Raw genomic sequence first — 23,431 nt, forward strand, 5'->3', positions numbered from 1 at the left:
TAGGGTCGAATTTGGGCCCCAGGATCCATGGAATTTGATCAGAACATGTATACTTCCGCTTTCTTGTAAAGGCTACAGCATCAATATCTGTCAGGAATTCGAACCTGGACAGGTTCTGAGTTAGCAACCTGAACCGCAAGACGTCTGCGCCACCCGTCTGCTTGGAGATCATACAGTTTACAGTGCATGCAGCTGACAAACAATTTAGGTAGCGGGTGGCACGGGGTAGGGCTAGCTGACACCAATGTGACAATTGCATGTTAATGAGCGCAGCCATAAAGCATAACAAATTGGTTCCGCCAGAGTCAACGCTCAGGTGTTCGCTGCTTTTATATCTTCAACTTTCGCCTCCTCATCGCTATTATTCACCATATATAGGAAATGGGCACGCGTGTAGTACAGAAACGAATATCACCTTACACATTACGCTTAAACTATAGCCTAGAAAATATCTAGAACAGATATAAACTACGGCGTGAGTATGGTTTGAATACATATTTGACGCAAGAAGTAATGCGTTTTCTAGTTATTGCTCTTTTGCCCGTCGAAATGGTTGGTTTGTCGGGGTGTATGCTGCCAATCGCTCTGCATTGATTCACGTATCCGATCGTATTTACCTTATTTTTACAATTTTTCCTTTCGTATTTCTGTCTTTACAGAGAACAGCATACCACACAGTTCGGGCAGAAGACAAGGATCAGACTCGGTGCGACTGCCAGGGTGCCTGTACCGGCCTCATTCCGTGGATGTTGCAAATTGTCCAGCCCCAGATCATGTCAACTCAGCCAGGAGCAGCCGTGTTTCCTCTTGTCGAGCCCGTATCTGCCAATTCCGGGTACAAACCAGTTCAGTTCAGAGTACCAGCCTATCCCATCCACCAATCCCAGCGGCTGCGAAGGGGACAATTCCGATGTCTATGCACTGTGCGAAAAGGGTCGATTTCCGGACGTTTCAATGATAGGATATTTCCGACAATATTACGTTTCCGACGATATTCAGACGTTTCTTGATCTCGATATCCTTAGTTTACGGATTAATATCTGGAGCCGGAAACGGGAACACATTTAATCGCAATATATCCGGATCCGAATATGTTAAAGCTTTGTTTCCGGATATTAGCCGAATATTCCGACTTTCCAGTAACGTATGCGGATTTTTTTTTCAACGGAGAGACCGCGAATACGGATAAATATCTAAAGCCGGAAACGGGAACACATTTAATCGCAACATATCCGGATTCGAAAATGTTAAAGTTTTGTTTCCGGATATTAGCCGAATATTCCGACTTTCCAATAACGTATGCGGATTTTTTTTTCAACGGAGAGACCGCGAATACGGATTAATATCTAAAGCCGGAAACGGGAACACATTTAATCGCAACATATCCGGATCCGAATATGTTAAAGTTTTGTTTCCGGATATCAGCCGAATATTCCGACTTTCCAGTAACGTATGCGGATTTTTTTTATCAACGGAGAGACCGCGAATACGGATTAGTATCTGGAGCCGGAAACGGGAACATGTTTTATTGGTGCATATCCGGATCCGGATATGCTACCGTTTTGTTTCCGGATATCAGCCGAATATTCTGACTTTCCGGTAACGTATGCGGGTTTTTTTCAACGGAGAGACCGCGAATACGGATTAATATCTGGAGCTGGAAACGGGAACATTTTTCATCGTCGCATACCCGGATCCGGATATGCTGCAGTTTTGTTTCCGGATATCACCCGGATAGTCCAACTTTTTGGTAGCGTATTCGGAGTCTTTCTGCAACGGACATCCAGCAACTTACCAATGAATATCTATAGTCGGAAACGCATATCCGTAACACTAAGTCCGCAATGTATATGGAGTGTTTTTGCTCCTGAAATTATATATCTGAGATTAAACATACTAGATACATGGCAAAGAAAATACGAAAAGCAAGAATACTTTAAATCACTCTGTAATTGTTTAAGTCCTATATCTGAACAGTTTCATGGTAACGCTTACTGATGATTCAGATTCAAGTTAGGCATATGGATTTGGTTATCGGTAGATGTTCGACAACAGCGGAAATAGGTATATAACTTACTACACAGTGAACAATCTTGAACAGTCTTAATTGTGGTAATATATGTACAAAACATTGCTGTTATAAGCCCTGGAAATCAAGGTATAAGTAATTAAAAGTAAAAATAAGATCAATAGAGACTATACGTGATATAACGTCAATATTCTGAATGAGGGTAATTGAAAACCAATGATACAAATCTCTTACTCGGAAAATCAATGAATATAGAATGTATGCAGAAGTTATATCATAACAGTTAGAGCTTCTTCTGTAACCTCTATAAATACATCAGAGTATGAATCATACGAATTCTACATATAGATATTCACGTTGTAGTTTACTTATGAACATTTACAAAGTGTTTTCACATGATTTTACTCATTCTGGGCGTTTTACGGCACACCCGCAATGGCAATTACGGTACGGATTGATTAACTTCGTTAGGCACCAGGTCTAACATGTTATCCGTGTCACATAAAGGAATGTTCTGATACAAATAGAACTGCTTCTTAAACGTATAGGTGTCAACAGACATATCATTATTCCAAGATAGGCGTGCGGAAGTCACACAGGTTGGTTTGCTGCAAAGATGTTGCTGCACTGGAACTGTCTTTATAACCCGCCGATATACTCAGCGGAAGATGCTGAAAAATAAACGTGGCTAGAATAAATTAAATGTGGAGACGAGTCGAGACCTACTACATCAAATGCGCACCCTCCCTCTCCAATGATATGACACAACAAAACAACGATCGAATCAAAAACAAGATGGTCTACAACACTAAAGACAGCAATGACCGGATACCTGTTCACTTAAAGTTTAGCCTTGTCTAATTCCAGTCGGATCATGCATATGATCAAATAACGATAGCAAAAGGTAAAGTGAACAAAGTCGGCTCAATAAAGAAATGTAAATTATGTTTCCAACAACGTTGAAATACTGCCCAACTGAAACATTATCTTTGTAGACTTCTCGTGACAAACCCAAACCAAGTCAATGAACTTTGCGGTCAGTTGAGTAATAAAAACACTGAAACATATGGATGAAACACAAATTAGGAAAACGGAAAGGCATCGGACTTATTGGCAAACAGTTACAGGTACAATACGCATTGCTGGAGAGACTTTGTACATAGAAACACGTGTCGGAGATAAGAACGCAGATTCCGGAATACCATGAGGAAATATGTAACATATACGGACAACAGATATTCTAAGGTATTAACCGGACACGCAAATGAACAATTCCTGTGTCGAAATATTTCCGAAAATGCTGTGTGGAAATTCTTGTTTGGAAATGTCCAGATATACGCGTGTAACCTTCAGATTTGCCTAGAAATCTACCCTTCTCGTATAGGGAAGGAAATATGTTACATACACTGTATACGGAAAACTGGTATTCCCGGATATAAGGGCAAATAGAGAAAAACACATATCTGAACCACTTAAACGCACGTGGCACTTATACGGAAGAATCAGGAGTACTGCTTTTGCCTGGACATAGGGTAGCAACAGTTTCTTAGTCAATATATTTAGCATATCTATGTATAGTCAGAAAACTGAATCAACAACGCGTATTCGGTCTTACGAAACGCCCCTGTACAGTATCCGAAACAAAACAAAACAAAACAAAACAAAACAAAACAATATCACCAAATAAAGACTGTTTTCTTTCGGATCGCATATGCATAAAAATAATTTCTAGATTATTTCAAGGTACTGTCAAAGATAATGTCAACAGACTGAACAGATTATAATACCATTCCTGTATGATATGTTAAATTTAAAACAGATCCTAGGGTCGAACTGAAAATCTAAAAAGAATTGAAAAATAAAAACCCTTATCAAATGATGTGGCTAGAAACACAACATTCCTTTTGTTATTGAACTCGACAGGACAGCAGCAAAATAATGTTTATAGGTCACAGTCCTCAATATGATGAGTATCAGGTCACCAAACACGTAGCATTTACTGAGAACTGATATTTCACGATACGACACCACTAAGGAGTGTTGTTTTTGCTTGGACTTAATATATTCGGCATAGGTATATTCAGAAAATTTCTAATATTTGTCAGGTATATTGACTCTTCTCTGTAGTCATGCTACAACATGGATTTCTGTAGTATTCCAACCCCTGATATCTCCGTACACAGAGGGAAACACGTATTCGGAGTAAAGAAATGACCATTAACAGTATCCGGGAAAATGTTGATTACTGATATTCCGTATACACACATGTTTTCTATTATGATACATGTGGGTGGCCTGTTGTGCTTCACGGAAGAGCTGCTTGAAAACAATTTCTGTGAAACTCTCCTAGCTGCAAATTGACACACTAGAGTAAGAAATGACTAATTTCTGATGTAGGTATTAGTTTAACCCGTCTCCAATTGTGGATATTGGAAGTTCAGTTACCGTGTTCTCGGCTTGTCCATGCTCCGCTGAGGTCACTGCACCCCGTCCTCGTACCGTCCACTTCGGTCCCGACTCCCGAGTACATGCAGGTCATTCCTCGTCTTTGCAAGTTGGTTCAGAAAAGACGAATCTCGTGGTGGAGTACTCCGTCAGATCGTATTGAGAATAGGATGTTAAGAGACTCGGGCTCCGGCAGATACCTCCGGCACACGCTGAAACAGCTCACCTCGCTTCTTTCTCCAACTCTGCCGGAACCGTTAAGTTTGGCGCTAACATTCCAGGAATGCGTCATAGATGAACGGACCAATCAGAAATCAGGCATATTTTCCAAACCATCTGGTGGCCAGATCTTATCGTAATTGTGCACATACCAATGTCCCAACTGAGAAGACAGACAAGCCAGTACGGTTTTGGAAGGGTGCCCATATATGAATATGAATATATTTTCATGGCAGGCCACACGCTTGTGTTCATATCATGCTTTAGCAATATATTGATGCAGGTATTTCAATTATGCACATGCATGTATAAATCGGTTGTGGAAATCTAACTTAAGTTGCTTTGATTGGCACAAGATCACAAAGTGTGTCACTGTTTGACTTAATGCACTCTTGCAATTCTTTTTTAGATTTCAAGAACTACCAGAAACCCAAAGTTGTGTATTTGCTGATCGATTTGATAGTTTCAAGCACGGAGACAAAAAGCTCCTCCTAGAGGCAACAAATATTATTGTACCGACCGTATCTTGGTCATGATACGCGCAAATTCCTCCGGAAATCTAAGTGTCCCACAATGCCCGTCTGCTATGGATTGTCATTTCCGGACTTATTTCCGGACAACTGTTTTGATTCTGGTCATTTTCGGAGTCCGGAACGCCTTCAGAAAACATGCTTCGTATACGGACAAAAGATAAACCAAGATATTTCCTGGACACAAAAATGAACAATTCCGGAATCAGAATATTTCCCGATATGCTGTGTCGAAATTCCTTTTCTGAAACTGTCCGAATACGCGGCACGTTCAACATTCAGATTTGCCTGGAATCTTTCATTTTATCACAGAGAACGAAATATATTGCGTAAATGGAACATCATCATCATCATCATCATCATCATCATAGTCGCCGCGTTCATCGGTTGACGACGCGGGCCATCATATGTATTCCCGGATATGTGGGAAAATACAGTAAAACGCATACCTTAACCTGGACTACAGAAACTAAAATGGCACATAATCGGTAGTACTTGCTTTGCATTAATAAAGATAGCAACTGTTTTGGATTAGAAATATTATCGGATATGTGTCATGACAAAGTCAACAGATATCTTCGTGTATTTAAAGAAACACGCATTCGGAGTAATGAAACTCCCATGTACGGTATCCACAAATATCCTAAGTCATATTTTGCTTGATCTGCAACGAAACAATTCCTGATTCAATATATTTCCGTAAATGTTATGTATTGCCAAAATGTCCGAAAACGTTCAGAATACTTGGCATGTCCAGTTATGTGTCAAATTTCGGATTTTGTCCAGAAATAGACCGCTTTCGCGCTTGACAACAGATGTCTCTGTATACATAACGAACTACGTATCCGGAGTTATGATACGAACTTGTTAAGAATCCGGTAAATAAAAAAAACTATATTTATCCGGATTTGCTAGGAATTATTCATTGAATAAGAATATTTCCGGATATTTCAGGTGTCGAAATAAGTACTTGGAAATAGTCCGTATATTTGACATGCCCAGTGATGTGTCAAACTTTGGATTTGTCCAGAAATGAATAGCAACATTTTCGGAGTCAATACATTCCCGGATATCTGACCTGTCACGGCAGAGTCAGAATACAACATGGATTGCCGAAGTATCTTAACAACAGATATCTCCGTATACATAAAGAAACACGTATCCGGAGTTACGATACGACCCTGAACAGTATCCGGAAAAATAAAAAGTTGTATTTATCCGAATTTGCTAGGAAATATTTCTTGAATCAAAATATTTCCGAATATGTTAGGTATCGATTTGAGTACTTGGAAACGGTCCGAATATGTAACATGCCCAGTGATGTGTCAATATCGGATTTGTCCGGAAATGGACCCCTTTCGCGCAGTGATGACTTCAATGAAGATGGCCGAGCCAACGCGTTTAACCCGGTTAATACTGTATGTTAGCAGAGCACGACAGGAGAGCGCAGAGTACGACTTGAACGCGCGTACGCAGAGGACACTAACTGAAGTCATCTGATGATAACTCATCCAGTATATGTCCAGCACCAACTCCGAGCCCTTCGAAGGTCCCTTTTACATCGTAAACATCAAGACTCCAAAGTCATTCTCCAAGCAGAGGTTTCGGTCGGGGGGCTAGTAGTGGCCGCGAAATCTTACGGCTGGTAGCCTCCTTCGCAGATTTCCTAGAACGGCGTCGTATATATTTATATATTTGGGGGAGGGGGGTGACGCGATTTCTTACACGGGACAAGGTTCTCTAATGCCGGCAAGGGCGTTTCGCTGCCGAGGGAGTAATGTCGCCGAGAGAAAGGCAGTCGTCCCTCGGCAGCGAAACTCCCTTGCCGGCATTAGAAAACCTTGGTCCGTGTAAGAAATCGCGTCAACCACAACCCGCCTCCCCCCCTCCCCCAAATACGCCGCCGTTCTAGGAAGTCTGCGAAGGAGGCTACGGCTGGCTCTCTTCGCCGTAAGACATTGCGGCGACTAAAAGCCCCCGACCGAAGTCTCTGCTTGGTAATGTTTCGGTTCCATGGGGGATCGCGTAGATAACCAAACATGTATTGTTTTTATACTGTGTTATTTGATACCCATTTTCAATCACCTGTTTCAACGTTTCTCTGTACATACTGTTCTCAGGTGTTGGTAACATATAACATGTCATGATACTTTTCTTGTAAACAGTCAAAGGATAAAGGATACTTGCAAATTTGAAAGAAGGAAACAGAAAGGGGTAAGACTTGTAGGTTTTTTATATTGATAAACCCGTGTCTGTACTGTTTATGTCGACCATTTCATCTCATAGTCGTGTTATACAGAGTGGTCATATCCTCTAACATCTAAGAAATTGTTCGGAAATTCCCTCGTGTCGTGGCTGGCCAAGACAAAAAATCTTCCCCGTGCCCGGTTATACGAGGGCCACAGATCTAAGAAAGTATAGATGTCTTTTTGAATTTGTTAGTGTCTGTAAATCTTGTTGTTATGTCATATCAAGCTTTATTTCCAACATTTTGTCATCTTAAAAGTTCAGACTTAAAACGGAAAAAGGTAAAAAATAGAATTATCCCCTTTAGATTTGGATTGTGATTTACTTGTTCATATTCTTACATACATTGCTCGTAAATGTAGTATTCTACTAATTGATAAAGGCGTTCATCATTGTTATGGGGTAAAAAAGAGATCAATGTTGCAAAGAAACACAAATCTTTCAGCCTTCTAAAGAAAGGATTTATCCTCTAGCATTCTAGTCTTCCAGCAAAAGGATATATCCTCTAGTGCAGGGAAAAGGATATATCCTCTAGTGTTCCAGGAAGGATATATCGTCTAGCCTTCCAGGAAAAGGATATATCCTCTACCTTTCAAGAAAAAGGATATATCCTCTACCTTTCCAGAAAAAGGATATATCCTCTACCCTTCCAGAAAAAGGATATATCCTTTACCCTTCCAGGAAAAAGGATATATCCTCTACCCTTCCAGAAAAGGATTTATCCTCTACCCTTCCAGAAAAAGGATATCTCCTTTATTGCTGGTAAGGATATATCCTCCAGTCGTCCAGAGAAAGGATATATCCTTTAGTCTCTCAAGGTGTAAGTCATTGGATGAAGGATATATCCTTAAGTATGCTGAAGGAACCAAACTTCGCTTGAGGGCATATCCTTGATAAGTTGAAATTGTTTGAAATCAAGATACTAAAAATACGAATAATACCTCGGAAAGGCTGGATTTTGATAGAATAGAAGGCTTAATTTTCTTGTTTTCACGTCAAAAAAAAGGGAATAAAATGGATTTTCCCTTATTATTTTGGATTCTGTTTACTATAGAGTTGATTCGGGGGAGAAGAGGTAACGGTATTTTAGGCAATCAGATATATTGGTCAATCTGTCAGGACACACAGAGTACAACTTTCATGTTTCTAGGCTAGCAACAGAGGGTATCGATTGGGGAGGTCTTTTTGAAGAATCCCGCTTCATCTGTTTGTGTAACTCAACATCTTGAAAATGGGGCCTGCACCAGGGCATTTGTTTTAAAGTCTCAAATGATAGTCACAAGTAGATGGTATACATCTTCAAAAAAGATTTCAAATATTTTTACCTAACGTCGTTGTGAGAGATAGAGACCAGTAAGTAGAATTAACTTGCACCATGACTTTTTCAGCAAGTACTTGACGCATACAAAACCACAACCAGTGTCTTTACTGTACATGTGTGTATCATGCGAGAACTAGACACGTCCATGAATGTTTCTATACATTGACAAAGCAAAAGAGACGTTAAAAGTGCGAAGCACATATATTGTACAGAGTATGGTCTAGATATCTGGCGTGGATCCAAAACGACACCGTGAATAGAGCTGACCATGCTAGTTTATAGCGCGTGGTGTCGTCAAAGCCTCGGCTTTAGAAGATCTAGAAATGGAATGGCGCCATATACAATTTTCATCGATGAACCCGCAAATTATCGCGTACCCAATTCCAATTGCTCTTCTGTTCTCTCGTGTCTCCTCGACTCCTCCTTGTAACATTGTACAAATTGCCAATTTTCAGTTAGTGACCTGTCGGAAACGTCGTGACACTGGAAACTTCGGTTTTACGCGTCCGATTGTCCCACGGCGTTTTCACAAGATTATTTGGCCGGACACAATATGTTCATCATAGCTGTGTGCCCAGCACACCTGCTACCTTTTGTTCTGCTATGAATTTCATTTTACTTCTTGTGTCTTTACTTGTAGTAAGACAATCATCCTCCTGTCATCTTCTGACTTTAAATGTGAAATCCTCTTACGTAAAAGTAATAGTCAATGGTATATTTATCAATTTAACAAGTTTCCATTAGACAAAAATTTGAATATTGTAACAGATGTTCAGTGTAATTACTGTGTAATCTTGTCGGCTGAACTTGATATGATTCCTTTGTTTCCTTCTAACGGTACCAGTATCTTTAAAAATGTGTTCATTAACAAGGGGCACTAGCCGGCCTCTTATCTACTTGTCTCATAAATAACAAACCCCAGAGGACTACGAGGTAAGTGCACTTACAAAGGTGCAATTTGTCTTGAAGTGGTGATTGATATTCAAACTCTTTTGAAGTCATTGTGATATGAAAAAATACACGTCTACTCAAAGTGCGAAGACCAAATCCCAACCCAAACATTTAGATACATTTAGTCCTGCATCCAACGGAAACCTATTAGGCTATGCCGAAGAGGAATGGCTGGCAATGGTAGGGGAGTCCTTTTAAGACATCCCCCGGCCCTTCAAATGGCGACATTTGCCGTCGACGTTCCAAGAAACAAATGTCTGCGCACTTCATTTCCAGAGTGTGACCATCCAATTGAAAAAGTAAACCTCCGGAAAACGTATTTCCGCCCAGGGTGGTCCATCGCGCTGGGATTTGTTCCCACCTCGGCAAATGGAACTCTGACGCGGAATGACTAATGTTCGCGAATGGATTTGGCAAGGTAATGCCGACTGGACCGGAACTGCTTCGTTATTCATTGGCAACAAGCTCGGCCTTAAATAGCTATCTGTGAAGTTCAATGACTTGAATGACTGCACATGCAATGCCGGAATATACTTAGACTTTCCAATGTGTTACTTTGTAGATACGGCCAACCGCCGACGTGCACTCAACCCTTCATATATCTACGTTAGCGATGAAGGGGCAATGGAAGAGAGAGAAAAATCTGCTCATTCTAAATGGTTTTAGCTTAACAACCATTATAAATATGGCCCTGTTCAGAAGAAAGAAATGAGACTTACGTCGATACGTATCTTTTAGGATGCGCGGCAGAGCTAAAGGTTTAGCCATATGCCTCTCTCTTTTCCTTTGGTCGGTATTTACGGTTAGAATTTCGCTTAAACTGTTTTGTGTATTTGTATTATCCAATTGTTTGCTTGTTTTCATAAACATTTTGTTTTCCATGCTGTACATATCTGGCACCGGTGCAATGGCCGAGTGGGTAGAGTGTTCACCTTCTGTGGTGACTTGCACAAAGTTGTGTGACCTTTGGTGCGGGAAGGACTTTAACTTTTAACATGTCTGGCAGCGAGAGTATAAGTTGCATAGCTTTAGTCCATCGCCACTTTGTCCTGTACAGTTAGTTGTGTTCAATGGTTTGTGAAGGAATGAATGCATTCCTTTTCGGCGAACTCTTTACACCTTGACTTCGATCCTATCAACACTGAAGGCATACCACTTGTCATCAGGGCGTATTTGGACTAGGGTCGTCATCAGAAAATGTACCTGTACTTGTTGTGCCTACATCATTTTCAGGTCAGCTATAACATGCATTTCCTAACCATCTTGAGTCACAAGGATTAATGTCTAGTTAGAAACGAAGACCAGGTAGTGTGGATTTGGAACTTGGCAAAGTGCTTTTGGGGCCGAAATCAGTTGCCACAGACAATGCTCTTGTCGGAAAATTAGAAATCGCTGTCCTCGCCAGAGATTCAAATCGTCAAGTTACCCTTAACAGGAGACAGGAATACACTAGGGCTTAACTGCACACCCCGAATCATACGTTCTTCAGTCGCTCCCGAGTTGATGCACTTCGGCAAGAAAGCTCGTTACGATGTCCCTCAAGCAATACAGCCAGCAGTCAGTAAAATTGAATAATTTAGATAGAGAATATCAATCAACCTGTGAGATACCTGTGAGGAATGAATAATACACGTAGTTTGGTTTCATATCTGCAATACGATCAGCGTCCTATAATGTTTTATTTGGAGGTCACTCGTTTTCCTGTGAGGTGCCACTTACATGGCGTAATAAGTCACTGCGAATGGTGTAGTCTTACTGGATGTCAATTACATTGTGCACGGCCGGACTTTAACTGACAACGTTAAACAAACTCTTAGGGCAGGAGGCTATAAGGTAAATACAGAAATTACCGTCTTCTTATAATGCAAACCGTAACGGGTGTTTTTTCTGTGATGACAGTGAAACTCAGCTCATGCTAACCGGAGCACATCATAAACGACCGTCGGCCGATGAGCGGACTCTTACTGAGAAAAATGATGTGTTCGTTGACGACGTTGCTAAGGCTCACCCAAACATGGGATCCCTTGCTGTACGTCCCAATAGAGGGATTATGATACACGTTTTTGAGACTCGCCCAAACATGGGATCCCTGGCTGTACCTCTCACTAGAAGGATTATGATACACGTATATAGCTGCAGCTACTGTGCTCACCGTGGCTCAAAACTGGCAACAGGAATTAATCGAATCTCCGTTCAGCACCAAGGTCAGGGCTTGTATGTGACACAAAATGGTGTTAAAGGCTATATATGTATGCCACAATGGGCTGGAACTCGCAGATACATCGATTTGATGAAAATGAGAGAAAAAGCATGGCATTGTAAATCTTGGAATCGTGCCCACTGGCACGAAATCAGGTTAGTAACGGGTAGCAATGGCTTCAAGGTTGGAGCCGTACGTGGTGATGTCAGATGACATTAAACAATTATGCTGGTCACAATTTTACGGACGGATCAGCCGTGATTGAAAAGAGATGGCAAGCCATTACCACATACACCCACATCTTGCTAAAGAAACTTCGAGCACAGTTGCTCCCCTTGTGCCATTCGGAATGGGTAGAATAACTCGTATACCTTAGACGACCTCACTAGAGGTCACGAGAGAGGTGAAGGACATAGATGTGCAATATCTGAACATGGCGAGATTAACCACGATGGTATCGTGAGAAGGTAGATCATGAACAGTATTTCAATTTCTTGGAATGAAGAATAAGTGGGAGGGCAAACTATGGAAGCAAAATATAGAAAACATCTATCTTTGACAGACGGTGGCGTATTTCAGTGATATCAGTAACTGTGATATTTGCTTAATGTAACATTCAAATGTGGCTGTAACCTGTAAATAAAATGAAGGCTAAACACTCTAACAAGACCATCCTTATTGTTACATATATGGTTGTTATATTTACGCAGATTGCAGTTTTTGCATTATCAAGATATTGGGAAACCACCAGAAACTTATCAGTATGACTTGACAGGCAATGATGAAAAGATAATATAAAACTGTTGTCACTGCAGAAGTAACGACCCTCTAAACTTGGCTGCTCATCTTATCTGATTAAACGTCCCGGTGAAAAATGGTACTACCTTTTCATAAACAGCCCAATGTCTTGCAAGTTGGTACTGATGGGCCCAACGGGACGATAAGATCAGACGAGGGCCGTCCTACATTGCCACAGCTTGTGACAACACTTCATAAACCTTCATGACAACTAAATCAAACGCACCAAGAGTGTGTCTTTGAAAGTCACTCAATGAGTTAATCCCCAAACAAAGACTGATCGTAATCAAAACCAACATTACACCGTAACAGCCTTTGTTAGATTAGACGGAGACAACAGAAATGCAAATTAATCTGACAATGTAACACAAGTGAGATGTGCATTTTAAGTATTAAAATGGGAGCGACAGATAGAAGGTTGTATAAGTTTGATGTAATTTGAGTGCGTCGTAATCTTGTCTGCATCCGTTTATTTCTGTTTTAATGAAAGAGAAAAGACTGAGGATACATAGTAAGAGGAAGGTTTCAAGGATACATCACAGTGAACCTGCTTGTACCTGTCTGAATACTGAAAAGTCCGACTGGCATCAGTGCATATATTGCCCAGACCCCGCTCGCATATATGGGTCTCTGTCTAGATATTGTTTCTGCAGACGCGCATGTATTACATAAAGCCCATAGCTTCGGTTGATGAGAGTTTGCTGCTGTGAAATTCATGCTTTGGTTGCCCATACAACAATGAGTTTGACGAGCTATGAACTGCTTTATGACCGACTGTAAACAATTGTATGTTGTAACATATTGACACGGTAGTAGATTTAGCTGCACCGCAGTTTTAATGCGGTTATGTCATGCATGCATGAAGAATTATGAGGCTGACTGACTTTGCTTTAAGAGCGGAAACATTAATTCCCGATTAACACTATCAGGTAATTCAACATAACTCACAAACATTTTACGATTTGGAGAGCCTCGACTTTGAACCGCACGTTACCGGTAGTGGTTCCGCTTTTGGAAGAGCCTCAAGCAACTTAAAGGCTAAAACAAGTTAAACTTTTGACCTAAAACGGATTAGACTTTGATTTATGGACTTTTGATTGTTGATTTTGACAAACCGGATTTTATTTGTACCTATTCTATGATGTCCGTTTCCGTTCTACTGCCAAATTGTAACACGTATTGTGATTCTTGTCTGTGTATATATATATGTTATCCTGGGCCTCAATGGAAATCAGCTATTATGGCTGTTTGGGCCACCCAGGTGTCTCAAGATAAAATAGATAAATAAATACATAAATAAATAGATAAATAGATAACCAATCAAACTTGTCTATGATAGGAGTCCACCCCGCGGTCTGCTTTGGCCCAAATCGTGATCAGTGACGAGCCACATTGCACCATCAGTCGTCGAAAATTTAATGTCTGAATTTCTCAACATAGAGAAAAGAACCGCTTCACTTAAGTTGCTAGGTCTTTGTCAGACTTACTTAGACTTAGATCCCCCCGTGACTAGTGGCACGTCGGGCAGCAAGCTTCCCCAATTCAGTGCGGTTTTGGGCTAGGATTTCTTCTCCTTTCATGGTAATTCCAGTTAGTCAAGGTCCTTCTGTAGCAAGTTTCTCCATGTAAGCTTGGGTCTTCCCCGTTTTCTTTTCACTTTGTCGGGTTTCCATTGTACATAGCTTTGTCAGAACAAGTGAAAAATGGTTTAAACCACGCGTGGCACGAGACGACTGAAGTTTAATCTACTCTCAAGCCTTTAAAATAACTCACAACAAAAGAATATATTTTGCTGCCAGACAGAGGTACTCTTCCATCAGACAGACAAAGCCGAGTTGGCCGCACTCCCGTTGTGGAGGGACCCCCTTTTAGTCCACAGACGAAACGTCGCCGTGGCATTGATGGAAGCCCTGCTTTTATCACCAAATTGACGTTTCAGGGCAGCAAAGCTTTAATTGTGATCCCGTGAGCAGGACAGTGCGGGATGGTCTGCATTAATGTAACGCGTTGCATTGGTGCATAAACTGTAAAGGGTAGGTCATCAGTCGGGCAGCGACCTGGCAATGCAACTGATGTCGTACGATTTCTGGTTTAAAGCAAGGGTGTTGTCCTCGTTGAATAAACTTTGCCGTTAAGCCCCCTATTCTACTAGAAGGCGACCGCATTGCGCTCTCGCTGCGACATACATCGGGTTTGTCTAATCCTTGATTTCATAATTGGAATATCATGCGAAATGTAAAAATATGACTGAAAAGACAGCAAAACACACAAAGTGTAAAAAGATTCGTTTTTTGATCTATGAAATTCGTTCAGCACTGTGTCGAATTTGAGGTTGTAGAGAGCGCGCGGCGAGAGCGCCGTCCTAGTGGAATGGGGGTATAAAGAATCGATGTTCTTACGTTTGTTCCTCCGTGTGAGGTAAGCGACCTTTCATTTGCCATCGCGCATTAAGAGTTGGATTTCAAACAGCGGATGGGGTTACTGCCGGTCATCACTCGAATATCTCTCCAAACGTCAGAGGATGACAAATCGGTATGGTTTAAGCTGCCCTGGAGTTAAAGCTATCGCGTTGTCAGTTGTCACTGACAACCTGAGAGCTTGCACCTTTCATGTCAAAAATTGCCCTGTATGCGACAGAGAATCCTGAATTTCAGGGCCATTTTAGATAAAACGTGAATCACTCCCATCTTGTGATGTCCCTGCAACATGTCCGGTGCCGTATGTGGCGAGCTTTATTGGAAGTAATCAGATAGACCTATTTCAGGCATGAAGGACTAAAGACCACACATCATTTGATGCGAATCAAGACGCGTTATGTAACGTTAAGTATTGACAAGTTGAAGAAAAACTTGATATGGGTTAGAAACTGCTAGCCGCACAACTGCAATCGATAACTCCGGTTGCTCTGTCATCAATCATGCCAAGCCGTATGAACCGCGATCAGCCAACTGAGAGATAAGAGACACTTCAGGGAACTGACGAGAACATTTCGGGATGGCGAGATGTCTGCATTCCCCATTAATGGGGCGCAATTGGCAGAGTTAACGGGAGTACCCGCATGAGTGGACAAGTGAAAATCTCTGGATCTGGATCCCCAGACGATTTGTAAAACATGAAGAAGCGAGCCTTAGCGGTGGTATTACAAGAGCTTAGTCCTGCAGCGGTACGCGAGCCTGTTTCTGTACCGGTACGAGCCTGCTTCAGTGGTTACGTCACGGTGGTAAAGCCTGATTCAGTGGTTACGTTGTAAAGCCTGACTCAGTGGATACGTCATGGTGGTAAAGCCCTATTCCATGTTAGTACTAGTATTTTGTTGTCGAAAAGCCTGATGCAATGGTGGCAGAGCCTGATTCAGTGGTACTATGAGCCTGATTCAGTGGTACTATGAGCCTGATTCAGTGCGGTACGAGCCTGATTCATGATCAGTGGTTACGTCACGGTGGTAAAGCCTGATTTCATGGTAGTACGAGACAGATTTTGTGGTCGAAAAGCCTGATCCAATGGTGGCAAAGCCTGATTCAGTAGAAGTACGATATTCATTCAGTTTTCGTACGAGGCTACGTATACTTCATTGGTAGTACTGGTCTGATTCAGTGGTGGTGCAAGCCTGGTTCAGTGGTATTACAAGCCCGATTCAGTAGTGTCGAGAGCCTGATTTAGTGGTGGTACGGGCCTGAATCAGTGGTAGTGCGAGCCTCCTTCAGTGGTGGTGTGAACCTGATTCGGTAGTGGTACAAGCTTGATTCATGATCAGTGGTGGTGAGACCATGATTCAGCGGTGGTACAGGCCTGATCCAGCGTTGAAAAGATCCTGGTTCAGTGCTAGTGTGAGCCTGATTCAGTGGTGGTGTGAGCCTGATTCAGTTACGGTACGAGCCTGATTCAGCGGTGGTACGAGGATGATCCAGTGGCGCATGGCACTATGAGCCTGATTTAGTGCGGTACGAGCCTGGTGTAGTTCTGATATATGCCTTATTCAGGGGCGATACGATCCTGATTCATAGTGGTAATGTGAGCCTCCTTTAGTGGTAGTCCAAGCCAGATTCGGTCGTGGTACGATCTTACGATTCATAGCAGATAATTGAGAATTTGAACATCATCCGAATCTCACACTTTCTATGGAGTTTTTTTTTTCTATGGACGATTTTCTTCTAACTCCATAGTAAAATCATCATTATGGCAAACTAGTGCACGGTCACAACTATTCAATATCTATTACAAGTGAAATATGGATGAAAACGTACGGTACAACATTTCGATGATTGCATTCCGTTTATCCGAAAATCATTGACGCACACGTCTTGGCAGCTGTCGATGATGTTGGACATGATACCGCATTCCGTCTCTGTTAAAGTTACCCTTAGCAAAGTGGCGTCCAGATACGACAATCTGAAACACTTTTCAGTCAAGTTTGGGAATGTTGATTTGATTATATGGATGGCATCCTTCCGGAACACCAAAACTGACGCCAGCGTGCGAATAAAAAAAGTTGCCTTCATTTTGAAATCTATGTGGTCAGGGAGGTTAAACAAATGACTGAACACAGAGTATGATATACCGAATTATAGGTTCCTCTTTTTGTTTTTTCTTTGACTTTGGCATTGATTTTGGTATTCTACGACATAAGTATCGTTTTCGAACATCTTTTATTCAACGTAAGGCATACATTTCACCATTTTGCAACTGCTTTGTATGCTTTACTGTATGTTGTAAAACTTTCTATTTTATTTTTGGAATCGGACGAAAATTGATGCGCGCGCGGATGTCATCCATATAATCAAATCAACATGGCCTTATAGATGTTTAAAGGATCGGTGAGACACGGAGGTTAGGCAGAAGTCACGCTAGGGTTCTTCATTGTTGGATGCTCACGGATAAAATGATATTGGGACACGCTGGCATATTATCTACTGTGGGCTCACACAGCTGGAACTTTGTTAATGAAACTCTAATGACATCCCCAGTAATTAGCAGAGCGAACTAAACTTGCATACTAAAGAGTGCAGTTTTCCAAACCAACTGGCCAAAGGCATAACTTTTAATGCGTTAAATAAGCAAGTGCTCTAACCGATGGAGGAACGCAAGATGATATGGTTAAGAAGGAAATATTGGACTTTAATTCATGAGGATCAGATGGACATTTGAGCTATTTTGTAGACTTCCATCATGATATACTTGCCGTGTCAAATATATGGTTCGCTCCGCGCTTGGTATGAAAGAAGCGAGCGATTTATGTCATTACCAGATTCTTTTGATAGAGCACAGGGCTATTGAGGCTAACATTAACGGCTTCTCTGTGAATCTATCTAAAATGTTTCATTCCCGTGAGTGTAAGTAAGTTAATGAGCATCAGTGTTATACTGGATGCTCGTATATGCTAAAAGGTAACAGAATATCAATCAATCGATCAATAAATAACCTTTATTCAAACTGGAAAATGCTATGTCGGCTTTAGCTGTTCTATTCAGAGGTTTACGTTTGCAGGGATGGTGTCAAGGGAAAAAAAGATGATAGATAATTATAAAAATGAACGCACAAATGTTCAATATAAGAGAGTTAATGGTGGGACTCAATGACTTAAGCCCCTCTCTCACTGGACCCGCGGCACGCTTGCGGCGTCACTGCGCCCTAACCCGCATTTGTGTTACCCCTGACTTTATAATGGGAATGTCATTCAAAACGCACAAGTATGACCAAAAAGACAACAAAACATGCAAAGCTTAAAAAGTTTCGTTTTTTTGTCGATAGAATTCGTTGAGTGTTTTGTCACTTCGATCAGCCGCAGCGACGCCTAACATAATTTCCTACCATGTTAGGCTAGGGTCACATTTACAAGCCGGGGCCCGGCCGGGCGGCTTTTGGGAACGAAAACTATGATATAGAAGGCAACAAAACACACACAACTTTAAAAAAATTATTCCTTACCATGCGTTATGTATATTCTTGATATGCAGCTTTTATTCTTTGTTTTCTCAAACAGCCCGGTCGGGCCCCGGCTTAGAAATGTGACCCTAGCATTACCAGTAGGACTGCAGCACGGTATGCCTCAGGAATCGTGCGCATTACGCCTTGCCCCTACGGCCCGTATAGTCGAATCACCACGATGCCCCCCGTAGCTATACGACATCCGATGCTCGACTGTCTAGACATGACGTAAAAACCTTTTAACGGGGAGAGTTTCGCTGAATCTGGTCTCAAGCACTCGCAGATCAGGACAAACTTTAAATAATCCACGATGCATCGTTGCTGTCTCAGCAAATGTGGAAATGTATTTGTTAGTATTCGTGTGTTTGGCGTCGATATCTATAACTCTCATCTTAGTAATCCGAATGTATATCAAGTTAGTGAACTGTTACTTTGTAATGTCTGATACATCAGTGCAATTTCAGTAACGCACAGGTTGCATTCCGTAGTAATCTTGTGTTTGGCCTCAACATTTATAACCATAGTGCTTTTGAGTGACTGCATACCGCATTAGTAAGTGCTATCCGATAAATAGATGCTGATTATATGATCTACAGAATGTTCCAACACATACCGATTATCTATCAGTAAAACACGTGAAAATTAAGAATCAATAAAATCATTTGAAAACAATCGTAAGCTAATATTTCTATTTGTAAACTGCAACGGATACATTACAAGCACACATTAGGTCACATTACAACGTGGAACCATAAATATCTGTAAATATCAAAAGCTATGGCATGTCACGGACTGTGACCTCAACCCCGATTCTTTCTAATATAGTTGCAATTTGGCATGATTGCCTCGATGAATCAATATCAGGTCCTAACCAGGACAAATACTTGATCTCTAAACCGAGTCATGCCTCTGCGTTTACCCCATTACACTTCTTTTGCTCGGAAATTGCAGCACTTGCGCCGAGATGTCCTCAATAATGGACAAGCTTTGGACAACGCTATTCGGTCCAGAATATAATAATGCCTTCAAATATAATCGTGATATACAATTGTGTAGCATTCAAGTTCATCGTATTTTAAACAGCATTGTCGTATCGAATTCGAGTGGTAGCACTAAACATATTGGGTGCTGCGATGAGTTTGATTGGGGTGACATTGGTGGAACCATAACCCTACATAATAATGCCAAAGTTTGGGGAACATCATGATGAGAAGTCAGAACACCTATGAAAACTTCCATCTCCATTGAAAAGTCTATTGGTTTGGTCGTATTTCACAGTGACCTAGTTTGCACTCGACAGCTGAGGCCAGGCAATCCTCATAAACATGACAGGCGGAGGGGAAGAGACTGGCGGGGCTGACCTAGGTGTCACATCGCCGTGGAGTGAGCCATGGGCAACACCATTGAACAGCTGGGTATCACCGTGCTCCATACATACATACATATCAATATTGCAGGCGCGACAGGCATGGCGTTTATCACATGGGCATTTACAGACGCCCCCGGCAGTGTGTAAATTGTGGAGATGAAGCCATTTCTAAGCAACCTGCTGAGTTTGCCTGGGCGAAGAGCCGCTTGTTGTAAAACACGCATTTGTGTAGATTTTGTACTTTATGGCAGACAGCGAAGCCGCAAAGGATAACTTCTAAACGACTGTTTTAATGGGCTATCAACGTGGAAATAAAACTCTGGCAATTCGTCTTCTGGAAGAAAGTTTGTGTGAGAAAAACTTGCACCTAACATAACTGTAAAGTAAAGATGTATTATGTTACAATCAAACGATTTCTTTATTAGTCCAGGTTGATATTAACGTAATCATAAAACTGACTCGGGGCGCAGGTTGAGGATCAATACATAGCTTATCAAATTTGACGCCTTTAAAATCTTTGAGGCTGAGCCACAAAAAGAAAAAAAAAATAGATATCAGAAACTTTACGTTTGCTTACTAATAGTTAACTTATTAGGTGTACCTTACGAAAGTGCATTCGGGCATCCATGATAAAGAAACACAGTAAAACAGCTTTGCAGAACGAGGGCTATTGTTATTGTGCGCGGCGGTGGGTGGTTAATAAACAAGCGTGAGGCAAACCCAGCCCAGCACCTGGGCTTTGCCATTGTCACTGTAACGGAGCTACACCTGCAGTGTTTGAATGTTGACAACACAAGAAGTTATGAGGGGATTTTTTTTTACTGTTTATATTTGGCTCGGGCTACCCCCTTAGGATACGGCTGCGAGCGGTGGCGAGAGGCCCTGTTGTTCGCCTGCCGTTAAGATTAACGACGTCCTGGCAGTGGAATTCTGAAGCACGGTTTATCTAAAGGAGACACCCGCTTGGTGACATTTTCTGGAATTTCCTGTTATAAAATGAATGGCTTCCCTCGGCACAACGAGCTCGCTGCTAATCGGTCCGTACTTCGCCAGTAGCACTAGAAGGGTGTTGGAGGGACGGGCTCCAGATTAGCCCGACCACATTCTACTTTACCTGGAACCCACGGCAAGTGTCATGCCGTCAAATGTTGGCCGATATCCGTCAACTCAGCGCAATGTTCTTGACGTCATCTAAGCTGTTGATCACGAAATGGACTCCCCATATTCCGCAGGCGATGATAAAAGACTTTCATGATGAATTCCCGAGCTCTACTGGCACCATTGAATAATTCAGTGTCCTAGTTACTCAGAAGTTCCTTAGGTTTCTGCTTGAGTAGTTTCCGAGCGCGTCAATCTACATAAAGCCTGTGCATAAATCTCGATGCTACTTATATATGTCCTGCCCGATATCAAAATAAACATATCTGCTCTAGCAAACCTATATCTAACTTTAAAAGTTAACCATAAGGTCGACAGTAGTATGCCTTGGATGGTAAGGTCATAAAACGCTACTTATGAACGAATGTTAGGAATACCGTTCTATGTTAAACCACATTTCTAATGAAAATATAGATATATGAATTTGTTAAAATTCAAAATGTCAGCCAACGATAAGTACTTTCTGGTGAAATAGATATATTATACAAGGATACACTTTCTTTCTGTAGACCGCCCCATAGAAATTAGGACAATTTTTCCAATGTTAACGCATCAACCTTGGCATACAACTTGCAAAAGTTAGTGCTCTTTTGTTTGGCTTCGATATCAGTTCTTAAAAGGAATCAACTTTTTTTGGGGGGGTTTCGATGTAGCAGCGTTGTTACATTATGGATACACTATGGAAGATTTCACAGTCTGCTCGCCATGTGTATCTCAGACATAGGCATTTATCTTTAAATTACAGCACAACTCCGGATCTCAACGTATCTTCAATAAACGTCTGACATTTTCATGAAGGGGATTGTTGCCAGCTCTAACCAATGAATGCCGTGGTGTCTATCTTTCCCTGCAGCAATAACCCCATCAGCCAATTGCCACATTTGCCCTTATCAGATGCAGGCACGGTTGTTTTCTGTTATCACCCAGATCCCAGTCTCATGATAATGACTTCCGTGGTGATCATCGGGGAAGCTTTAAATGAGTGGTAATGCTAAAATCACGACGTCTGGGGACGCATCGACGCTTAGGTTTCTGGCCCATGTCGATACGCTGGTGCAGTACTAGTGACATACATCTGAACAACGTCACGTGACTGTGTGAGGATTAGACCTTGGAATAAAATAACAGCAATGCTACTCTGCCTGGCGTTCTCTAAATCTATAATTAATAGATTATTATTACAGTCATAACATCTACTATCTTTCACAGACGAAAGACTGGAACGTCTAACCGTTTACAAATCTTACGCATTTGCTTCAGTATTACCCAGTACGCAGTATCCATCGACGTATTGGTGCTACGATCAGTACGAAGATAGTGATTTCTACTAATCGCCCACGCAAGTTGAAATCTAGACAAATGACCACGATAGTGATGTTGCGGGATTATCGAGTCGTATATCATTATCACACTAAACTATATCAAAGGCTGTATAATAACAAATCACATATAACTTGAGTTCCACCAACACTTTATCTTCGCCAAATAATCAAGGCTTATTATGGAGAGTGATTAATATTTACATGCTTATCACCCACTGCAAATTTGATCATGCACCATACCATTTGGAAGTTATGCTGGGGGGGGGGGGGAGAATGAGTCCAGTCTAGATAGTGTTAAAAATCATTTGGTGGTAAAGGACTAGTATATGTGTAGAGTGTGCTGATATATGTAACAAGTTTAATGAACTTTCAGATGCTACAAGTATCGAATTCCTGCCATTGATCACTATGGAATTATGGTGTTTCCTCATCAGTTATGCATATTGGCTCCCATATGCATATTTACCATCTATCTAAATCAAATTATAACTTAAGCTATTAACAAACCAAAAGTCATGATGATCCATTGACCCCTTCTTGAGTTATTACCAAATGAAGGGCGCACAACTGGCACACAGCTGGGTGACCTAAATCCCAAGCCAGGCAATCCTCCAAGTGTCCCTGACTTTAGGTCGAGTAACAGCTTTCAATGGGATTATACATTACTCTCTATAATTATGTAAATGAAGTCCCAATTTGCATACTATACATTTCATTATGTTAATCATCACCTAAGGTACCTGCGTACCAAAAGCAATAAAGATACACCAAACCCTGCATGAGTTATCCTCCTCCAAAGTTTCATACATAAAGGCCCACTGCAGCTCAAAACAAGTCGTCAAGAGGCCCAAACTTACACCACTTGTTCCCTGCCCCAAGACCCATCCACTATAAAAAAATCATGAACCTGGCGCCTC

The 23,431-nt window shown here is 41.5% G+C and overlaps 1 protein-coding gene and 1 long non-coding RNA gene across 2 annotated transcripts in view; one reads left to right on the top strand and one right to left on the bottom strand.

Annotated features, from left to right (window-relative positions):
- Positions 1-23,431, top strand: part of LOC136434410 (gamma-aminobutyric acid receptor subunit beta-3-like) — a 77,693-nt gene that overhangs the window by 21,191 nt on the left and 33,071 nt on the right. The gene's annotated exons all lie outside the window — the stretch shown is intronic.
- On the bottom strand, positions 1,933-4,896 carry LOC136434409 (uncharacterized). Its single transcript, XR_010755743.1, has 2 exons — positions 4,475-4,896; positions 1,933-2,700 (listed from the first exon to the last, which is right to left on the bottom strand). It is a non-coding gene; the product is annotated as an uncharacterized lncRNA (long non-coding RNA).

This window comes from Branchiostoma lanceolatum, chromosome 5, assembly GCF_035083965.1.
Source record: "Branchiostoma lanceolatum isolate klBraLanc5 chromosome 5, klBraLanc5.hap2, whole genome shotgun sequence".
Taxonomy (NCBI): Eukaryota; Metazoa; Chordata; class Leptocardii; order Amphioxiformes; family Branchiostomatidae; genus Branchiostoma; species Branchiostoma lanceolatum.